The sequence below is a fragment of the Cygnus atratus genome, chromosome 2 (assembly GCF_013377495.2).
Source record: "Cygnus atratus isolate AKBS03 ecotype Queensland, Australia chromosome 2, CAtr_DNAZoo_HiC_assembly, whole genome shotgun sequence".
Classification (NCBI taxonomy): domain Eukaryota; kingdom Metazoa; phylum Chordata; class Aves; order Anseriformes; family Anatidae; genus Cygnus; species Cygnus atratus.
The window spans coordinates 120,584,356-120,604,113 of record NC_066363.1 but is presented as its reverse complement, the minus strand read 5'-3'; positions in this window follow the sequence as shown (position 1 = coordinate 120,604,113).

Sequence of the window (19,758 nt, the reverse complement as noted above, 5' to 3'; positions counted from 1 at the left end):
AATAAAACAAATACCAGATTTCCTTTTTTGTCTGGCTTTAAGAAAAGTATACCAAGAGCCCCAAATAAATCCTCATTATTTTACTTTCCTTAAAATAAGATTAGTGAGAAAATAGTCCACAAAACATTCCTCTTCCATCATAGATCAGTTGGCAGGCCCTGATAAAGAGACTGGAGGCATTCCTTTTATCTGATGGAAAATCTTTCTTCACGGACTGAGCTATGGCAGCTTTATTTATTAGTATTTTCTTTCTTTTTCTGTTGAAAAAATGCCAGTGGGTGAAGGAAGCAGACTATCTTTGGTAAGACGTTATTAGCCTAGACTTTGGGAAGCTGTAGCTTGCTGCTTCTCACAGGCTGGGAAAACCATTGAAATTCATACTTCCATTGAAATCAATTCCCTGAAGGAGCTGGGACATCATCTCTCTGTGCTACAGTCACTACCTGGAAAATGAGTGTCAAGTATTTTGTCACTTTAAAAGGGACATGAAAGAATGACAGTAATTTATTTCCCTAGGTAAAATACAGATATGTATTAACAAATGATAAAAGTACTTATATGTAGAGAGATTGCTTCTCTTAAGCCAAACAAGAGCATCACTTGTATTAAGTAGAACTTTTGCCACCTTGTACCGATAAATATTTTATCTCACGCAAAGTAAAAAACAACCTGGTAGAAGCCAGTGCTTGGAGGGTTAACTTCCCTAGGACAAAAGGATGCTAGTGTCTTTGTGATCTACATGCATTTGGAGTCCAAGATCATCTTTTTATTTGGTGCTTGTACAGTCATCAGTGTAATTGCTGTTCAGATCCGTGACAGGCACTCACAGTACCATGAGCAGTGCTAACAATGAATAGGCTTACAAACAATTTGGACAACCAGGTACCTTCTGCAGATTCAGAGAGATCGTATCTGTAGGAATATGTACATAATACATTCCAAAGTTTACATTTCTTTTCAAAATGCCAGGCTAGGGAATGTCAGGTCCTGATGCCTTAAAGGCATGAGTCAAAATAAACAAACATGGAGCAGAGGGACAGCAGCACATTTATCAAGTGAAGTACAACATCACTGTGTGTGTCTGGGAAACCACTTCTATCAGTTGTGGCAGTTTCCTGAACATTAGTGGTGTGATTTTATTAGAAATACAACCATTTATTGAAGAAAATGTTAAATATTTTGGGAAAAATTATGAATTAAACAAGTATTGTTTAGAAATTAATGTCCTCTAAAAACCAAGCAGCACAGAGAGATTTATCCATTGCCTAGGAAGGATGATTCGCAAATCAGGGCATCAGAAATTATCTTGTTCTGTAGCACAGTGTCATTTCTGACTATTGTGTTGAGAAACTGTAGGTGAAGAGTTTTCTTTGAACAGGCAAATCAGTGCTTATCTTAAGTTATAGCCTACCTTAACGGTAGATGTTAGGAACATCTTCCTTTGTTTTCTGCAATGTGGGATATTGCTTATCTCTATTGGTAGCTCTCACTACCAGCAGCTTCCCACCAGTGGTAAGACTGTGGCAGAGTCTTCAGTTGTTCCTTGTGCCATCTTCATACTTTTGTCAATACCTTTTCATCAAAACAAGGCTGAGGTATCATAAAACTAAGGACACACTATGAGTTGTCAGTGCGCACATACCTCCAGCAGTAACTGTGCCATTGCTTTTACGGCTGTACAGATGATGTGCTCATATGAGCTTCATGATTAGAACTGTCAGACTAATATCCTAGTTCTGTGATACTTTTTTTTTTCTTTTTCTTTTTTTTTTTCTTCTCATAAAGCATCTTAACTTGGCCCTGAAGAACACTGCAAAGGACTCTGGGACAATGGATGATCCTAAGCTCCCCCATTAGGATTCATCGCAAAACAAAATCTACCTGTTCCAGAATATATCATATGGCAGATAAGAGTCGTCTATTAAATGTCTGAAAGATAAGAGAAAGAAATGCAATGTTATGGTGGCCATCAATATCAAACGGTAGGTTATGCATATTGGTACCAAATAGAGTTGTCTATGGGAACATTTTAAATTTATTCCAGGATTGTGGTAGTTGGCCTTGGAAATGCGACTTTCTTTGGAATCCCATAGTTAGCATATCAGGATATCACTCTGCTTTTCAGGCCCAGAAAGGGTTGCAGCTGTCCATTAGAAGTCAGATGACTTTCTGCAGGAGGATGTAATAGAATACTGAATGGTCAGCGATGTGACTAGGCTGCAACTGTTCTGATGGATCACACTTCTTATGTGATTCATGCTAAAAGTTAAAGACCAAGAGAAAGAGAACATAGATTTTGCTGACACCCTGTTTCACTCTTCATATAACTCTGTGTTTTCAGTTAAAGTTAATTAAGAAATATGAATATTCAACACCATTGAGGTAACTGTGTACCTACTTAAGGATTTTGGGCTCTGCTCCTGCAAAGACTTGAACTACTCATTAGTTTTCTTCTAATAGTTTCAGTACCACATTTCATACTAATTATTTGCACGACTGGAAAAGTAAGCCTGCATACCGTCTATTGGTAAGGTGACCCCGAAAACCAAGAGCTAAACAGGGACAGGGACCAAGATCAAATTTGTTTCACATGATTTATGTGTCTTTCTGATACAATTCACATTAAAATGTGAAACTACAGCTAATAAATGTAAATTCATTTGGAAATTTATGCCCTACCAAACCTGATTCCAGAGTTAGGCTAAGTCAGCATCTTCTTAATGTCCTTTCCATCACACTTCAAATCCACAGATATCCTTTTTGTTTTTTTTTCTTGTTAAAATAAAAACAAAACAAAACAAACAAACAAAAAACAACAGCACAGGTCACATCTTTGGCTGACTTGAGTAATATGATGTAGAGTTACAACCACTAATTCTCTGACCCAGAAATGCAGCTCTGGAACAGGATATAAAATTTTTTTGAGAAAAAAAAAATGAAATAAAAGCAGGCTAAATATGGAAAGAAGGAAGGAAGGAAGGAGGGAAGGAGGGAAGGAATGAAGAAAAAGAAAGAAAGAAGGAAAGAAAGAAAGAAAGAAGGAAAGAAGGAAAGAAGGAAAAAGAAAAAAAACCCACAAACTTTTACTGATTCATTCATGTCATCTACATTAAAAGCTTGCAAACAATAAATGAAATGGGGCATCTGGCTGGAAGCTAAATAGTGTTTTTAATAGATTTCAGAAACAACATGTCTTTTACAAAGCAAGACTTTGTAAGCTCTTATCTTACACTGAATAATTGGCCTCAGTAGTGACAAAGTGCTTCCAAATGAATTATCATCTAGTAGGAGACAGTGGAAATCTGATCATGGGAAAATTGTGCATGGAAAACAGTTGCATCATGCAACATTCGATGTATTAAAACAAAAAACAACAAACAAACAAACAAACAAAAAACACACACACACAAAGATTCCTTGGTATTACCTCCTTTAATATAGATGTTGTAAACAATAAAAGACCAAAATGTTACTCATACTAGACAGTTTTGATTACTTGTAGTTTTCATCTGATTAAAATGTATTAATATCTGCATACAGGTATTCAACTTTTATCTACAGTTAGAATTATATTCCAGTTTGCATTCTTTGCATTTCAGTCTGGTTTTGTACTTCAAATTTGTTTTTCAATTTATGCTAGACAGTAAGTAATATGTCTAGAATAAAAGAAAAAATAAAACTAATCATTATTTTAATTTTGTTTTGCATGAAATTTCTGTCTTTATATATGTATTTTTTTTCTATTATGGAATCTATTTCTTCTCCCATCTTAATCATAGCTAGTAATGGCAGGCCATTTTCTATGCAGGCAACAAGCAGAGGTTTCATCGTTTCGTAATACACAGTAGCTACCATTGCTCTTATTAGCTAAGACAGGGCCAAGCATTTTTGCAGCTCTGGTCATTTCATTTATTTGCCTAATTGGCAAAAGAGCTTTTTGGAAAGGCATGTACTTCTCAGACTGAGTGGAAAAGGAATTATTGATGAGATGTCAAGAGTATTGATGGGATGCATGAAGGCAGTTGAAAAGGAAATGCATTCTAATTAAATATCTGGTTTAGGATTTGAAAATGTATCTTGTCCTAGATAGGCCATTGATCTATTCTGGGAAGATTGTTCCTACAGAAGAGCATGCTGTGTGCTGCAGGAGATGCTCTTGGGACAGAAAAGAAACCACTTATCCATTAAGAATTTCAAATTGGCAGGCTATAAGGAATCTTATCCCCATTCCCCTCCTGTCTTCTTTGCTGCCCATCTCCCCCAGATAAAATCTTCCCATATTAAAGAACAATCTTGATAAGTCAAAAACCCCTCAACATGGCCAAAAGAGCATAGAAAAATATCTCAGATGTATTTTACCCTTAACTGGAAAGGGATGAGGTTACCCATGCTGCATGACCTTCTCCCCTTCTTCCCTACAGAAGGCACGCCATTGCACTTCAAGAAATCTTGAGGGTCTTGGCCCAGGCTGCTGGGCTCTGGGCTCAGCAGCTGCTTTTAGACAGACTGGAGGGGAGCATGTCAGATAGGAAGGAAAGCAGAGAAAATTTCCCTGGGAAAATTGCCTCATTTCTGCTGAACTGATCCCCAAAGTGACATGATTCTACAGGATGTTTTGATTTCTTCCATACTGGCTTTTCCTTACAGAAAAACAAAGAAATTTTCCCTCTGAAAACTTCCGTGTGACTGAATTCCAGAACTTACTGCAGCAGCATGTTTCTTGTCAAATCCTAAGGGCTAAAGGGAACAGATCTAAACAGCCGGGTGATCAATAGTTTATGTTTGGCTGACATTAAGTGGGTTCTGCAGATCTCTTGACAGTTTTGCTCAAAGCTTACAGTGAATTACAGTAAATATCCTGACATTAGACAATGTTGTTCCAGTGTGGGAACTAAAGCAAACCCTCTGCTCTTAGAAAGCTCTTCCTTTAACCACAAGCACTAGGGGAAGTGCCACATCACCAATTTCTCTGTAGGAAGGCGAGCACTCACCTGCAAGCACAGGTTACTTATAATTTATCTGGATCCAATTGGATGAAAAAGGTTTATCCAGGATCTGCCACATTCACTAAATAATTCAACAAATTAGTTTTTCTTCAGGCTACATGTCTTCAGGGTACATGTATTTTGGGTTCGAGCACACCACTGTTTATTTTGTTTTATTTTTTTATGTTCCTGCCATTCAATTGACCTTGACATTTTATTTTTTTTTAACATAGGTGATTCCCGCCCCCCCCCCCCCAGTAATATAGAGAAGGTCTGAAATGTTTGAATACTGGCCTGCTCCATCAAGATTGCTTTAAGGAAATAAGCTGTTATTTGATTTCCTAGTGGGATTAGTTCTTGTCAAATATATTTTTAATGCACTTCTGGTATCTAATGAATTATGTAGCAACACCCCGTTTTCTTCTGTCAAATGAGGTTTGGAAGAAATCAGGTCAAGTCTGATGGCAAAAAAATGACATAGTATTCTGAAATAACCCCTAGTCCAAGTGAAAGAAACATTTTGGTGGAAACCAATGTCTTGGTGAAACAAAGGAAAACCTTCCAAGTGAGCCAGACCTCCCTAACTTGTGTGGCCACTAACAACAAAAAAGTGCTTCCAATAAAGCAGAAGCCAAGTGCAATGTTTACAGGCATCAAAGGAAGCTCATGAAAAGCAGGTTTAAAACAATCAAAAGAAGGTCATACCTCTCTCAGGGTGTAATGGGCCTGTGACACTCCTAGATATGGGATGCTGAGGAGGCAAGAAGCTTATGTGTGTTCAGGTGAAGCCTGGACACAAACTTTGAAGATATCCCTTGTCAGTTACCAAACAGAGAAATCATAGGACACTCAGGAAATTCCCTGTGCTCAAAATTCTCAGATCCTGGAAGAGTGTTAGAAAAAAAACCTTGTCCTGCTCCTCTTTTTCACTGGTCACTCATTTATCATCACTGTGGGAAGCAAAAAGCACAGATCTCTGGTCAAAATCGTTATGGTTATTCTTGTGTTTTCATCATTCTTAAACGGTTAAAATCTAGAATAAGATAAAAATTGCCCAAACACCTTTTTTGATTTGGTCATACATCCAAAACTACAAACAACTTTTCTTTTATCAGAAAGGGTTAACTAATATTGCTGTGGAAAAGCACCGTTAACTCTGGTAGGCATATGGTGTTCAACATGAGATGCAGGGATGACTTCTAACATTTCCCTCTGCATGGTTTTGCTTCTGTGATGCTGACAGACTGCTTCACTCCTGGATGAGTGACACAATTCCAGTTAGAAATAAGACTAAATATGTGTAGTCAGGAGAGCCGTTTCACTTATTTAAACTTTTCTGAGGCTATCAATTCTTTTTTTTGTTGTTTTTTTTTCTTTTTTTCTTTTATGGTACTATAACATTTTGGCTATTGCAATTAAAAACTGAGCAGGTACATAATTTCTAATTAAACTTTGACCACCACCACATTTTTTTCCATTTTATAAGTTGTTCATTTATAATTTTCCTGACAAGAATCAAATTAATAGTTTTGAATTGCCTTGAGCTAATACCATTCTCAGAGTCCTGTATACCTATGTGCTCTATTTTGATTAGGATAACTAGTATTTCCAGATCAGACCTGGAAGACTATTTGTCATGTGGGTTTTACACTTAATTAAATATGAGATACATTGCTTTTTGAGTAAAGCAGTCTGAGCTCAAATCTTCCCTAGGGGATTCTGGAGAATAAAATTATTCTTCTACCTCCTGTTTCTAATATATTGATGTTTGTTTGTTTTTTTTTTCAAATTTTCAGTCCCTGAGATAACCAAAGACATCAAACACATCCTAAAGGAAGATAAAAAGGACAAGTTTTTTCAAATACGGGACTTTTTTTTTTTTTCCCCACTAATAGGACTGCTTTTCAATTTTATTGATTTTTTCCTGAAGAGTTGTCATTAGTCACTGATTAGTTAATCAAAACCTTCCTTGGCACGCTGTCTGATACTTATTAATGTAAATGTACTATCTCCTAATGTTTTGCTCTCCTTTCAGTGCAGTCATGCTCATCCATTCCAATCCCCTCTGTGTGACTCAGAACTGGAACATGAACTTGGCTTATACACCTCTCAGAAAGCGGTCTCATCAGCAGTTTAGACTGCATGGAAACAGGTTTCTCTTAATTTCTCCTTTGGGAACTCTTCCACTTGGATACATTTAATTAAATAGCTATTGTCCCCAGAGACAAAAATGGGGAGAGGGTGACAACTACTGGGTGAATGTGGGAAACTCATGTTCCAGTCCCTACTCTGATGGGTATATAATTATATATTCAAAACATAGCTGTTTTTTACAGGGAAAAGAGAACATTCTGGGGCACCCCTAGGTGCAAGAATTAATTTTTTCAACTGTTTCTCTCTCACTGGAAAATGTTTTCCCTGATGAAAAAGCTGGAAGATACAGATGCAGCATTAATACTGTGCCTTCCTGGGCTTTTTGTGCAGGACAAAACATATTCTGAGCTTGCTTATCTTAAGGCAAAACTTTCACACAAGATGTGGGGTCAGAGCCTGTGGGCTAAGCCACAAGCTATTAAGACTAGAATAGTTTATTACATGTACAGAATCTGTGGGAAAACCATTCAAGGACATATGACTTTATCACCCCATACGAATAGGAAACCTTCACCACCACCACGAAGAAAAGGTCACTCACTGCCAGCACATGATACACATGGAAATTGGACAGGGAACTTCATGTGTGACAAGCGAGATGGGGTTCACTCACAAACAGTACAAGGAAAGCCATGGATGTCTTTATCAGATCTGACCTTAGTCTCTCAGAAGAGGGAACGAGAAGCACAAGACATCTGGACAACAGATGTGAAATGCAATCCACCTTTGTCTACCACATTTGTACTGTTATAAACAGAGCAAAGCTCGGGGACATAAATCATCATTGTAAATGACTACAGAAAGTGAAGGATAACCAGGACTCAGGCAACCTACCTCCAGATGGGCAAGGCAGACATACAAGATCAAAGTAATTGGACAAACAACAGGAGGAATCTGCAAATTAACATAGAAGAAAGAAAATTTGTTACTGTAGGAAGCAGTAGATTGGGACTAGTACGACCTATTTTAGTACCTTTAGACAAACCTTGGAAATGTGCTAATTATCCATATTGTTTGTGCTTATGTGTGTTTCTTTCTTGGCTTCTTGCTTCCCCCAATGGCATAGGTAGGTGCACAACTCTTGTGACATAAGCTTTCTTTGGGGATGCTCAGAAATCCATGCAATGACACAGGTGAGAGGAAGACCTACTGCCTACCACATTAGGGTGGCTTGGACAGACCCAGCAAGGCAGCATGTTTGTAGCAATTTAGCAAGAAAAAATTGAATGCAGAGTAAAAGTTAGGACCTGAAATAGCTGGGCATTTCTAGCCTCACTGAGATGGAAATCCTGGCCTTATTTTTTATTTATTTTTAATAGGCCTACAAGCCATGGAAAGAGACCAATATCCCATCTTTCTCTGCTATCTAACCATAGGTAGAGGGGTCTGCTTCAAAGAGATAACAATGGAAACAGGAGATAACTGATGGATAACAAAAACCACATCAGTGAACTCCAACTGACTTCAATTTTCCATGGAGCACCTTTTTACACTGTGAACAGCGTATGGAAAGACTGATTTGGAACACTTTTATTTTGAATTTATCGGATTGGTTTGGCCTCCCAAGAACTGAAAGAGAACTTCAGAACAGGTTTAAACATTTCAGTCTGACATTTTGATTTTTTTTTCCCAATGTTTTTTCATTCTAAAATCTTTAATTTTTGTTTGTTTGTTTAGAACTGGATAGACATCAAGATAATTTAAGGAAACTTAAAAACCCTTATTACCTCTGTCCTCCTGAAATGACCTGAAAAGTCTTTTCTCAGGCAGAAACTGAATTTTGGTTTGGCTTTGGTGAGAAAACTGAAGAAGATTTGGTTTCAGTTAAATTGATGTTTTGTTTATTTATTTTTAAAGTTTAGCTACAGAACTGAAAACTCAGTTGCCCACAGTGCTGCAAATTAAGCTGACTGTGCTTTAGCACCCCACAAAGCAGCAGGAGCAGAACATCAGTTTTGATCACTTCACATGCGTAACAGAGGAAATTAGGTTTGAGGATTGCTTAGAAGGGGAGCAATGCAGTCACCACCTGGATTTTGGCACAGGAAAGCATGAAAGAGTCCAGGGGTCTGAGGGGTGGAGGGCAGGATCATCAGGAAAGGGAGAGAGATTGGATGAAGGGCTTGCATCAGGCTAACATACCGTGGTCTTGCCAAGGCAAAGCCCATGGTCAGTGGCTTGATGATAACTTTCCTCTTAATTTGACAGAAAAATAGAGCCAAAGGTAAATCAGCAAAGGTTGGCCAGTTCCATTTAAATAAACATCCAGAAGATGGGAAACTTTACCCAGCCTAATTGAGCTAGTCAGGCAGAACCAGGAGTTACTGTAAAACACCCGCTTTTATGAGCTTCTCAGGGCTTTCCTCAGGTCTTGGAGCAGTCTCTCAGATCTGCCAGCTGGTGGGCATGTACTCATGGAGTTGATTAACCAGCCAGCAATGCCTGCTGGCAAGGGCACTGCAGGCACCCCCTGCACCCTCAGTGGAAGGCAGAGGACAGGGAGATAGTGTGGGGACAGGGGATCTGCCACTCCCTTCTCAGGCCCACAGTCCCTGCAGTTTCCCCACCCTGCAGCATCCTCCCTGGCCTCAGCACTGTCACACTGAGTAAGAAGTCTTCCTGTGCAGGAAAACACCTCACACCATTTCAGAAATTATGGGAGTGCTTTCCTCCTCTGCCTACCTTTCAAGGTGTTCCCTGCAGCTGACAAGCTGAGGATATGTACTTTCTGAGGAAAGAGGCCCTCCACCTGCCCTGATGCTGCCACCTAAGCCAGAGGTGCTGCAGCTGTACAGTGCTCATTTCACACAGGTAGCTCCAGGGAAGGAGCATGCCTGACAGGAGCCACAGCTCAAATGGAAAACTAAACCATAAATTGGGATCCACAACAACATAGTCAGAAAGTATTGATAAAAACCTAGAGACAGAAATGGGCATGCTTTTGTTCTTTGGGAAATACAATTTAAAAGGAATTGCTTATAGCACAGAAGAGAGAACTATTACTGGCATTGCATACGGCATTGCTTTGGCACCTTGTAAGCATGTGTAATAACCTTGGAGACCTGTAAGTGTACAGAGATCTACAGTGTCCCTTTGCCATGCAGAAGGCTTGATTGGCAGCCCCTGGGTAGCTATGATGTAGCTATTTTCAAAACCTGAGCTGCATAAACGCTTGCTGCCCCTTGCTAATAACCCAGGTTTGCAAGCAAAACATGGTCCTTAGGACAGAGCCACGGAGCTGGCAGGACTGCACTGCCTCCAGGACGTAAGCCACTATTTCTGCAAAACACAAGGCTGAGCTGTCTGGTTTTATGTTTGCACTGAGATGTCCTGGACTATTTTGCTCTCTAGTGGGCAGTACAGGGAAAAAAATATGAAGGCACCAGACTAGATCTCTTCTGTATAGGGCCTAGATGCTTTTGCCTTTTTTCCTTTTTTTTTTTTTAATTAATTTATTTTTTTTTCTCTAAATTATCTCAGGTGAAATATGACCTTTTTAAGAACTGCCCATATCTTAGTGTCTAAAGTCACTTGGAACAAATCCTTGCTGAGTATTTAGGATTCACACAACACAAGCCAGTGGTAGGATTGCCAACTGACAGAAGTAAAATAGTGAGACTTTGCTTCTTCATTTAGATAGTATGTGAAACAGCTAAAAATTGTGATTCTTGTGACCTTACCAGGGTTTCTGATTACCCTTGTACCAACAGAGTTTTAACAAGTACAAAATTAAAGCTGAAAAATGTGGAGTGTGTTTCTCACCTGACATATATTTTCTTCAAAATACAGGTGCGTGCTTCTTATCTGGGACCATCTTCATGCATCATAGAAATACTTCACTTAGAGCAGTGTTCAAAGGTTTGAAAGATGGACCGCAGAGTCTGCTGCACACCTGAGAGAGAACTAGGAGTTGCATTAACCTACATGAAATTCAAGACACTTTCTACTTCACTTTCTCCCTCCTAAAAATCTTCAGCTCTCACCTCAGCTCTTGAATTCTTACTGTCCTTTGGCTGTTAATTGTCTTTTCCTTTCTGGTTTTGGAAATTCTCTCTGGTATTAATTGTAACGTTATTGTTCCCCTTTCATACAAAGCCTCAAAGAGAAGCCTCAAAAATGAAAAGTCATCACAAGTTGTTTTTATGCTGGTTTTAAAGAAAGCAAACATACACATTCCCAGACTCAGGGCAGAAATGTTGTAAGGGATCTGAAGGAATGCTAAATCTGCATTTGCAGACAAATTAAAAGGTTTATTCCTTAGCTGTCTACTTCCCCACTGTTTCTGGCAAAGGTAAAGAAAGAAGGAAAGAAGCGTGAAAGAAAAGAAGGAAGGACAGAAGGAAGAAAAGAAAGGAAAGATGAAAAAAGGAAAGAGAGAGAGGGATGGCAACAGATGCTGTAAGCCCTCCGTAGACAGAGCTATGACACCATTTCAAGGTCTGCAATAACTCTTCCTTATGCAACAGGTATTTGCATATGTGTCTCAAGAAGGGACATAATGGATGGGAAACACGCTCATATTTGATCTTAGCATATACCACTAGCTTTTTAACAAGGATCCCCAGGCACCACTGAGCCTTTCTTTTTCAACTCCTCCTTCCTATCAATCCTTTGACGTATGTTATGCCTCAAAGCAAAGTCTCAACACTTTATTCTGCAAGAGAAAGGCAACAGCCCTGTCAGGAGCCAGACACAAATCTGGACCTTATTGTCAATCACTCAACAGCTGAGCATAGGGTGAATGGGAATTTAAAGGAGATCAGGATTCTGGGGCCTGTCTCCATTCAGTGTCTCTGTTCCCTAACTGCCTGTGCCTGCTATTGCTTATAGCTGCCCTTCTGGGGAATACAGGACCTTGAAATGACTTTGAAATTATTTTGACTTGCTCCTTGAAAGCAATAAGTTCACAGATACTATTTAAGATGATGAATATACTTTTGGTAACTCTTACAATAATTTGTTGTAGATAGATGTAGGAAAATATACGGTTTAAGTATGGCCACAACTTTTGCAGCTTTATGATCCCATGTGCTTACTGACAGAGATAAAACAGCTGAGTCCAGTTGTATGATGTCAGTGAAAGTGAAGCTTCATCCTTTGTACACAACTACTTTGTAGGGGGGGGGCTGAATATCCAAGTGAATTTGGATTTTTTTGAAGTTATGCACATGCACACACAAAGAAGAAGAAAAAAAAAAAACAGCCACAGGTATTTCTACCTTCTCTGAAGACTTTCTGGTGCTAGTTGCCATCTTAAGAGTTTCATAAGCCAAAATGCATTTGTAGCTGTCCTGCCTTCAGCTACAATAGCAATGTATGGCTTGTAGTAGGAGAGGACAGACTTAGCTCTTCCTGCTGCTGCGTTCACCACTGCCATGAGCAGGCCAGCTGACCTGGCTGCAGGCAGTGGATTTTTCTTCTGTGCTCTTGCTCTTCAGAAGGAACAAACCACAGGGCAGAAAACAGAGAAAGCCAAATTAATGACTGAGCAATTTGTTGTCCAGAAGAAGCCACACATGAGCTCTGCCACCATCATGCCTTCTCTAAGTACTCTCAGAGCCTCCAACTGAAAAGGAGTAAACAGAGATCTTGTGAAATATGTTTTTATGATTCTTCAGGAATGGTGACAATGGTGTAGAAACTAATAAATAGATTTTAGTAAAGGAAGGATAAATTAATCTGCCTATAACCTTAAAATGCATTTTAAATTGCTCTCAGGATTGAAAGACTAGGACCGTATATGGGATAAAAGACTATCATTTGTGTAATGAAGCTCAGTGGAGTGTATTTTCCTCACTCCTGCCTCACAACACTCCTGCCCAGCCCTGCGGCCACACCACTACCCAAACCTGGATGTGGACACCAAGACACCTCTTCTGTAAGTTCCACACCTGATAGGTAAAAGAGTGTCACTCCCTATTGTGACACTTGGCCTCATACTGCCTGGCTGGGGTCTGGTTTCCAGACAGTGGAGGCCTGAGCCTGCCCACAGCTCGCTCTGCCCCATGGGAGCTGCATTGACCTGATGCCAGGGGAAGGCTTCCTCCACCTCCCAGGAGACCCAGCAGCATTGCAGGGTGATGCTGGCATCCCTGCCACACACGGAAGAAGAGGACAGAGCTCCCTGTGCTAACAGCATCACACAGACCTTTGGCACGTCCAATTTGGCTGCAAGTTTTGCCCACGGGGTTTCCATGACAACCCCTTGGTCTTATTGGTGATCTTGAGTTAAGGTGAAGAAAGGGCACAGAATCACGGTTAAGGTTAGAAGGGACCTCTGGAGACTATGTGGTCCAACACCACTGCTCAAGAAGGTACACCTAGAGCAGGTTGCCCAGGATCATGTCCAGGCAGCTTTTCACAGGAGAAACACCCAGAAAAGAACTAGGAAACATCCTTGCTTAGCTTAATACTGTTCTTACTGTTTTTTCTGGCTTTTTGTTCTTTGCCTTCTATGGCATTTTCAATTTCTGATCACTGAAAGCCCTTTTTTTCCTCTTTCTCCTTTTATTTGTCTAGTTTGCTTTCACCCTCCTTTTCACAGGTCTGTTTTCTCTTCTTTTTTCGTTTTCCTGAGAAGACCCTGCCAACCTTCCAGTTCAATAATATTATTAGATGGGGATAGGCAGGATAAACTTGAGTCCATTACTATTTTACTCTCAGCTATCTCATTTTACCTTCTTTCCTCTAACAAGCTCTTCAATTGTTCAAGGCAGAACAAGGAGTCTGCCACATTTTCTGGACTGAAAGGAGGAAGCTGCAGGCACCTAAAATGAAAATGCAGAAGATAACAGGTGGAAAGAGATAACCTGGAGTAGGAAGATACCGTTTGCCAAATTTTGACCTTAGTTCTCAAAAGAAGATCACTTGGATTGGTTTGCATTTAGCCACATTTTGCACAGTCTTCCACCCCAAAATAGACTTCACGGAGCTGTGATGAAGTATGATTTCAGATGAACTTTACTGAAGGTGACAGCTGCTAACAGCACAGCTCAGCTGAGCAAATTCCGAGGGTATCATTGCACAAAGTACAATGGCAAACTGCAAACAGCCTCCCTTCTAACTTTTGCAGGAGTGCACACAGGTGACCTTGCTTTCACTTTCACAGGATTTTAGTCTGCAGCAAGAGTGAAGTCCTTTCTTAAAAGACACAAACGCTTATGACCTTCTCTGAGGAGGACCAACTGCTTATCACTTGTGTAAGTAATGATTTATTTTACTTCACAGTTCTGGTCTGTTTCTGTTCTAGTGGCATGGGCGCTCAGTTTCTCCTTCTTTACTTTCCTTCCCATGCTCATCTTCTGTCTCCCTTTCTACAGCATATATCTCTGGAATGCAAGAGGTCCAATCTGAACATCAGGGAACACTACTGTACAGTTGACAAAGCAATGGAGCAGGCTGCCCAGGGAGGCTGTGGAGTCTCCCTCCTTTGGAGCTGATTCAAAAGATTGTGTAGTCACCCCCAATGGACATCTTGCACTTTTTTGAAGGGGCCTCACTTCACAGTGCAGTATTCCCGTGGGTGCATGACACACCATTCATCAGTGGGGGCTCCTCAGCCTGGAGTGGGCAGCTCCCCTCTAGGCTCACAGGCACTGCTGCAGCCACACATTCTTGCCCTGGCACGCTGAGATGCAGAAGGAGCTGGGGGGCAGCTTTTCAGACTGGGGCACTGCAGGCCTCTGTGAGATATAGCTCAGAGAAATGATGGGAAAGAAGAGCAAGAGAAGAAGCAACTTCTTTCTGCCAGGGTTTCTTCTGCCTTTATGAGAAATATTTCAGCAGATAGCTCTCGGGCAACCTTCTGGGCTGTGAGTCTTATTTAACCTTCTGGGCTGTGAGGCTTTTCTTTTGAAACTTGTCTTCCCCTGTATTATTCTTGCAGGAATTTTGTTTGATTAACCTATGCACTTTCCATCTTTCCTTATTATGTATCATCTGGTGTTGGGAAAACCAAACACACAAGATACTAATGCTAGGAAGAGGCATAGAAGCTACTTGAACTCTGCTTCTTCTGTATCCAGTGTCCACAGTGCAGAGACATATTTCTCATCATAGGAATTTTTGTCTGAGAAAACAAAAACTACTGCTTATGGAGAAGCAAGCACTTACCTTCTTGATATCCCCACAGTAGACACTGGAACAGACACCTTTTACCATTCTGGAGAGGAGAAGACCCCATATATTTCAGCCTCAGCTTTACACCAGAAACTACCCTTATACACAAGATATGTTGTTACACTGTTTGTGGATCTGACATCTCTCTCGTGTTTCTGCTTCCACCACTGCATCTCCCCCTGCTTCTGGGGACAGGCTGAGCAGAGGGGATGGTGCCTCCAGAAATATGTCTGTCTGTCAATCCATATCTGTTTCCCCCTCACAGATGCTTTGCTCTTCCAAACAAACTAGAAAGCAAAAGTGTGTGCAGAGAGATGACTTCTTGGAAGTAAAAAACTGCTAAAACAAAACCTACCTGAAGCCCTACACCGGTTTTCTTCTTGACCATTTCTCTCAGTAGGAAAACGTGTTTGTCTTGTCTTGAATGCTCATAAGCTCTGTTTGCACAAAGTGTCCAGCCAGTAACACACTAAGAATACAACCAGAAGCCCCAGCCTGTCAAAGTCCTCAGTCCATCTTCATACCTGTGGGGTTGTCGAGTACTGGTGACTCCTCAGCAGAAGGTCTGAAAAAGTTGCCATCTCCTCCCCAGTATTTGTCTGCAGTTCTCAACAATAAAAAACACTCCACTAGCACGTCCAGCTGCACGCATAAAACCATTGCTTTCAAGCCACATGACTGAAAATATATCCAACATCCTTTCCTATTCATGAACCTTGCTACAACTATGGAAAGTTGTAGCAGTGGGGCTGCTCTTCCAGGAAGCTCCTCCACAAACATTTGTTCAAGGGAGATTTATTCAGCAAGGTACCTCTGAAAAGCAAAGGTCTGATGGGCCCTCAAGGCTATAGCCACTTGGTAAATTCAGCTTACCTTGTCAGGGACCTCCATCGGTGCTTCTTGTAGGAGCAGATTGTCCTCAGCTGGGCTCAGTAGATTTGGTGCAACACAGATGGTGAGGTTGCTGGAGCTCATCGTGCTGGCTGAGGAGTTTTGGCTGGTGTTGTGGAGCAATGAACGCAATTGCTTGAGGAGGATGAGATTGGCTCTCAGCAACTTGTCAGCCACCCCGAGGGAACATGAACATAACATTCATAAATTAGATATTGGCAAGATACATCACCAAGTCTTTCCTAAGGCACATGGAAGCCAGCAGCAGTGTTGCATAGCTTTCAAGGTGCTCTAAGCCAGCGTTCAATGCTTCGGTGCCTCAAGAAGGAGATGTTGTTTCCCACCTCCTGATTTCACCCCAGACCACTCAAGGGAAGCCTTCAAGCCTGGTCCACAGCAGAGGGACCGCCTTCACAAAGATGCTGTCCTGTCTCTCCCCTTTTGATATGAATTGTTTCTGTGGAGTAATCTCAAATGCCCTAGGAAGTGCTCTAACTAAAGGCGTTCCTGCGACCACGACCCACACCCCCCAATTCAAACCTGCAGGAGGAGGTCTTTTGGAGTCCACTTTGCTTAAATATTGTCTAATGTGATCCTGTTCCAAATGATCTAACTTCATCCTCTTTCACTGAAGGTCCATTTTCTTTGCTCCAGACTTTCTCCCAGGTCTCCATGGCCTGGATTTCTGAAGGCCGGTCTTGCTAGGACCATCATTGCCCAGGGAGATTGGCCTGAAGTGCTGGCAGAGCATAATGAAGGCCAAGAGAGTTTGAAGATGTAGCAAACTAAATTCATAATCGTGATCATATGATGGGGTCTTGTGGCAATGGGGAGTTGGGCATTGAAACTGTTTTAGGTGCCCTGTCCTGTGTACAATCCTGTCTTCCAGTGTTAAACAATTATAAGTGTTCACTTTTCAGTCAGCAATTCAGTAGGGAAGATGTGGTGTGGGTTTCAAACCAGCAGGAAGGTCATTTTGCTGATCAGCAAGGAGGTCCCTAAGCCACTGTGTTTCAGTCATGAGTGTGTGTGGCTTTCCCGGGATTCTTCATGACTGTACCCTTGCCATCCACAGTCACTCCCAACCTTTCGTTATCTCTTCCTGTGACACTATGATGAGGATCAAAGTGTATATTTACTCTAGCCACAGCAACTGTTAAAAAAAGGAAGGCTATGTCTTGTTTTGGAACTGGTAGAAAGAGGATGAACCTTGGCAATAGAGTCCAGTCCAGGTACGGAATGTCTGCAGAACTCTATATTTATATTTATTTTCTTAACCCCAGCTTTTTAATGCCAATTTTTTACTTCCTCATATAATGTCCAGGTAGAAGGTAGAAGAAAACAAAAGGTAGAAGAAATATAAAGTCCTCTTCGCAGAGGAGAGGAACACTAAGCAAAGCAGATGCAAATAGTGCAGCACAGGGTGCTGCAGACATGTCCTGCACACTTCCCACTCTTCCTGGGATGTTTACACTGTTGGCAGAAAGAGCAAAGCAGTCCTGCCTGCTCAAGCCAACTATGTTCTCTCTTTAGCTCAGAATTTATGAAGCACAATAAGTCAATGTTGCACCATTTACTTTGCCCTGAAACTATCCCGGAAAGCAATTACAGTAAAATTTGCCTGGAAAACATACTACCTGCTATGTTCACTGATTAAATATTTCTGTCACATGAGAGAGCCAGAGTATGAATAAGTGCTGTAACTCTTTTAAAATAAACCTACACAATTTTATGATTGACAGAAAATACATCAGCCCATACAGATGCTGACGAATGTAAAATTATAGTAGGCTTATGCAAACTGCATGGTGTGTTTGAAAAATACTCAGCAAATTTTCTGTAAAACCCCCAGGACACCCCAAACTACACCATAGGAAGAGAGAAAATTTTAACTAATTTTATAAGTGATATGTAATTACAAATCACCAAATTCAGTTTAGATAATAAAAGCTCCCTGATGAGTATTTTTAAATAAGTCAAAAAGAAAATACAGTGAGCAAGAGCAACTATAGCATTTAATAGGAAAGCAGATTCTTTTTTTAGAGGTGTTGTAAATCACCAGTGATTAACCTTCATATAAATAAGGTATTAATAAGCCAAAACCTGCTCTCTCATGATGCATAGCTAACCCTTACTTAAAAATTACATATATCAGAATTTCAAAAATAGTAAGTCAGACGAATTGAAAACATAGAAAAAGTTTATGCAGTGCAATGAGTTGTAACGTAACGCTTTGTTCAACTCCATATGTCAAGAGAGTTGGTTGAATTTTCACACCGACAATACTTGGGAGATAAAGGCCAGAACTTTTATATGACATTGCTTGTCAGATGTTTTAGAAATTTAGGGGGAAAATCCATATTTTGTGTTACATATGCAGTGCTTCCCCTTTTTATTTCTACAAGCTATTAAAAGGCATTCAAGCAGTCTCATTTTTCATTTGAATGTCACATCTCTTCATGATGCTGATGTTATGTGTAGCATCGGATCAGGTTTTGCTCTCACATAGATGATTAGACAGTAGATTGCATAGATTAGTAGACAGCAAATAGTAGATTATCTGCATTACTTGTGCTAACATCAGTGAAATTAGTTTGCTTTTGTCCCTTGAGCCAAAGGACATAAATCAAATTGATCTATTGAACTCAGTGAGCTATTGATCAGCAATTTTAATTCACCGTGTTCAAAAAACAAAAGGGTATACAAGAAAGGCATATTCTACCTTGACTACTACAACACCTGTTTTAGGAGTTATGAAGTTAAATAGTCCAAGACAAAGCCCTTTCCCACCCCAGCCCCACCCCCAAGGATTGGAGAAAAAAAGATTAAACGTTTAGAGCAATAAGGTTTTTAATAGCCTAGTAAATTTCCCTATACCATTCCCATTCAATGAGCCACTTTGTCTGACTTTCTATTTCTACCGAGTACCAATACAGGATTTCTTCAGGAAAAATTAAACAAACAAAAAAGTTGTTGTATAGCCTATAGTTACCTATGATATGCTATGGAAGATGTAGAATTCCTCTCTAATACAGAACTTTCCATTTACATCCAAAAACATATAGAGTATTGTTACTTTACAATCTACAGGCACTTATCTACACACAGACAAATCTGTGATAACAGACAGAGTGGCTGGCAACTCCACCCCAAAGGTAAGAAAGGCTCTAATTAAGATTCCCTGTGCAGCTTTAATGAAGCTTCTTTCGGTGCACTTTTAATGACATGTCTAACTATGTGGTCACTCCTTTTCTTGAGACACGAGTACACTTTGTGCCTAGGATGAGCCATGATCACTGACAGGAGATATTTAGTGTTTTGTGCTTCCTGCGTTGCTCAGTGTGCATCCCATATTTTCTGCATCACATCTCTGCTCTGCCCATTCCTGTCTGTTCTCCTCTGCACTAGATTTCTTATCTCATCTGTCCCAGGCCCCACCTTTAGTCTTCTCATCTTGTTCTCAATTTTCTCAGCCAGGCTCAGCCTTATCAGGTCTCAGACTCCCTCGCACCCATTCCAGGTCAATCTATATTGCATTTGCTTCTGCAGATGCAGCTTCTGCTAGCATAGCCAAGCTAGCTTTACGATAATTAATACAGGTATCATTGAG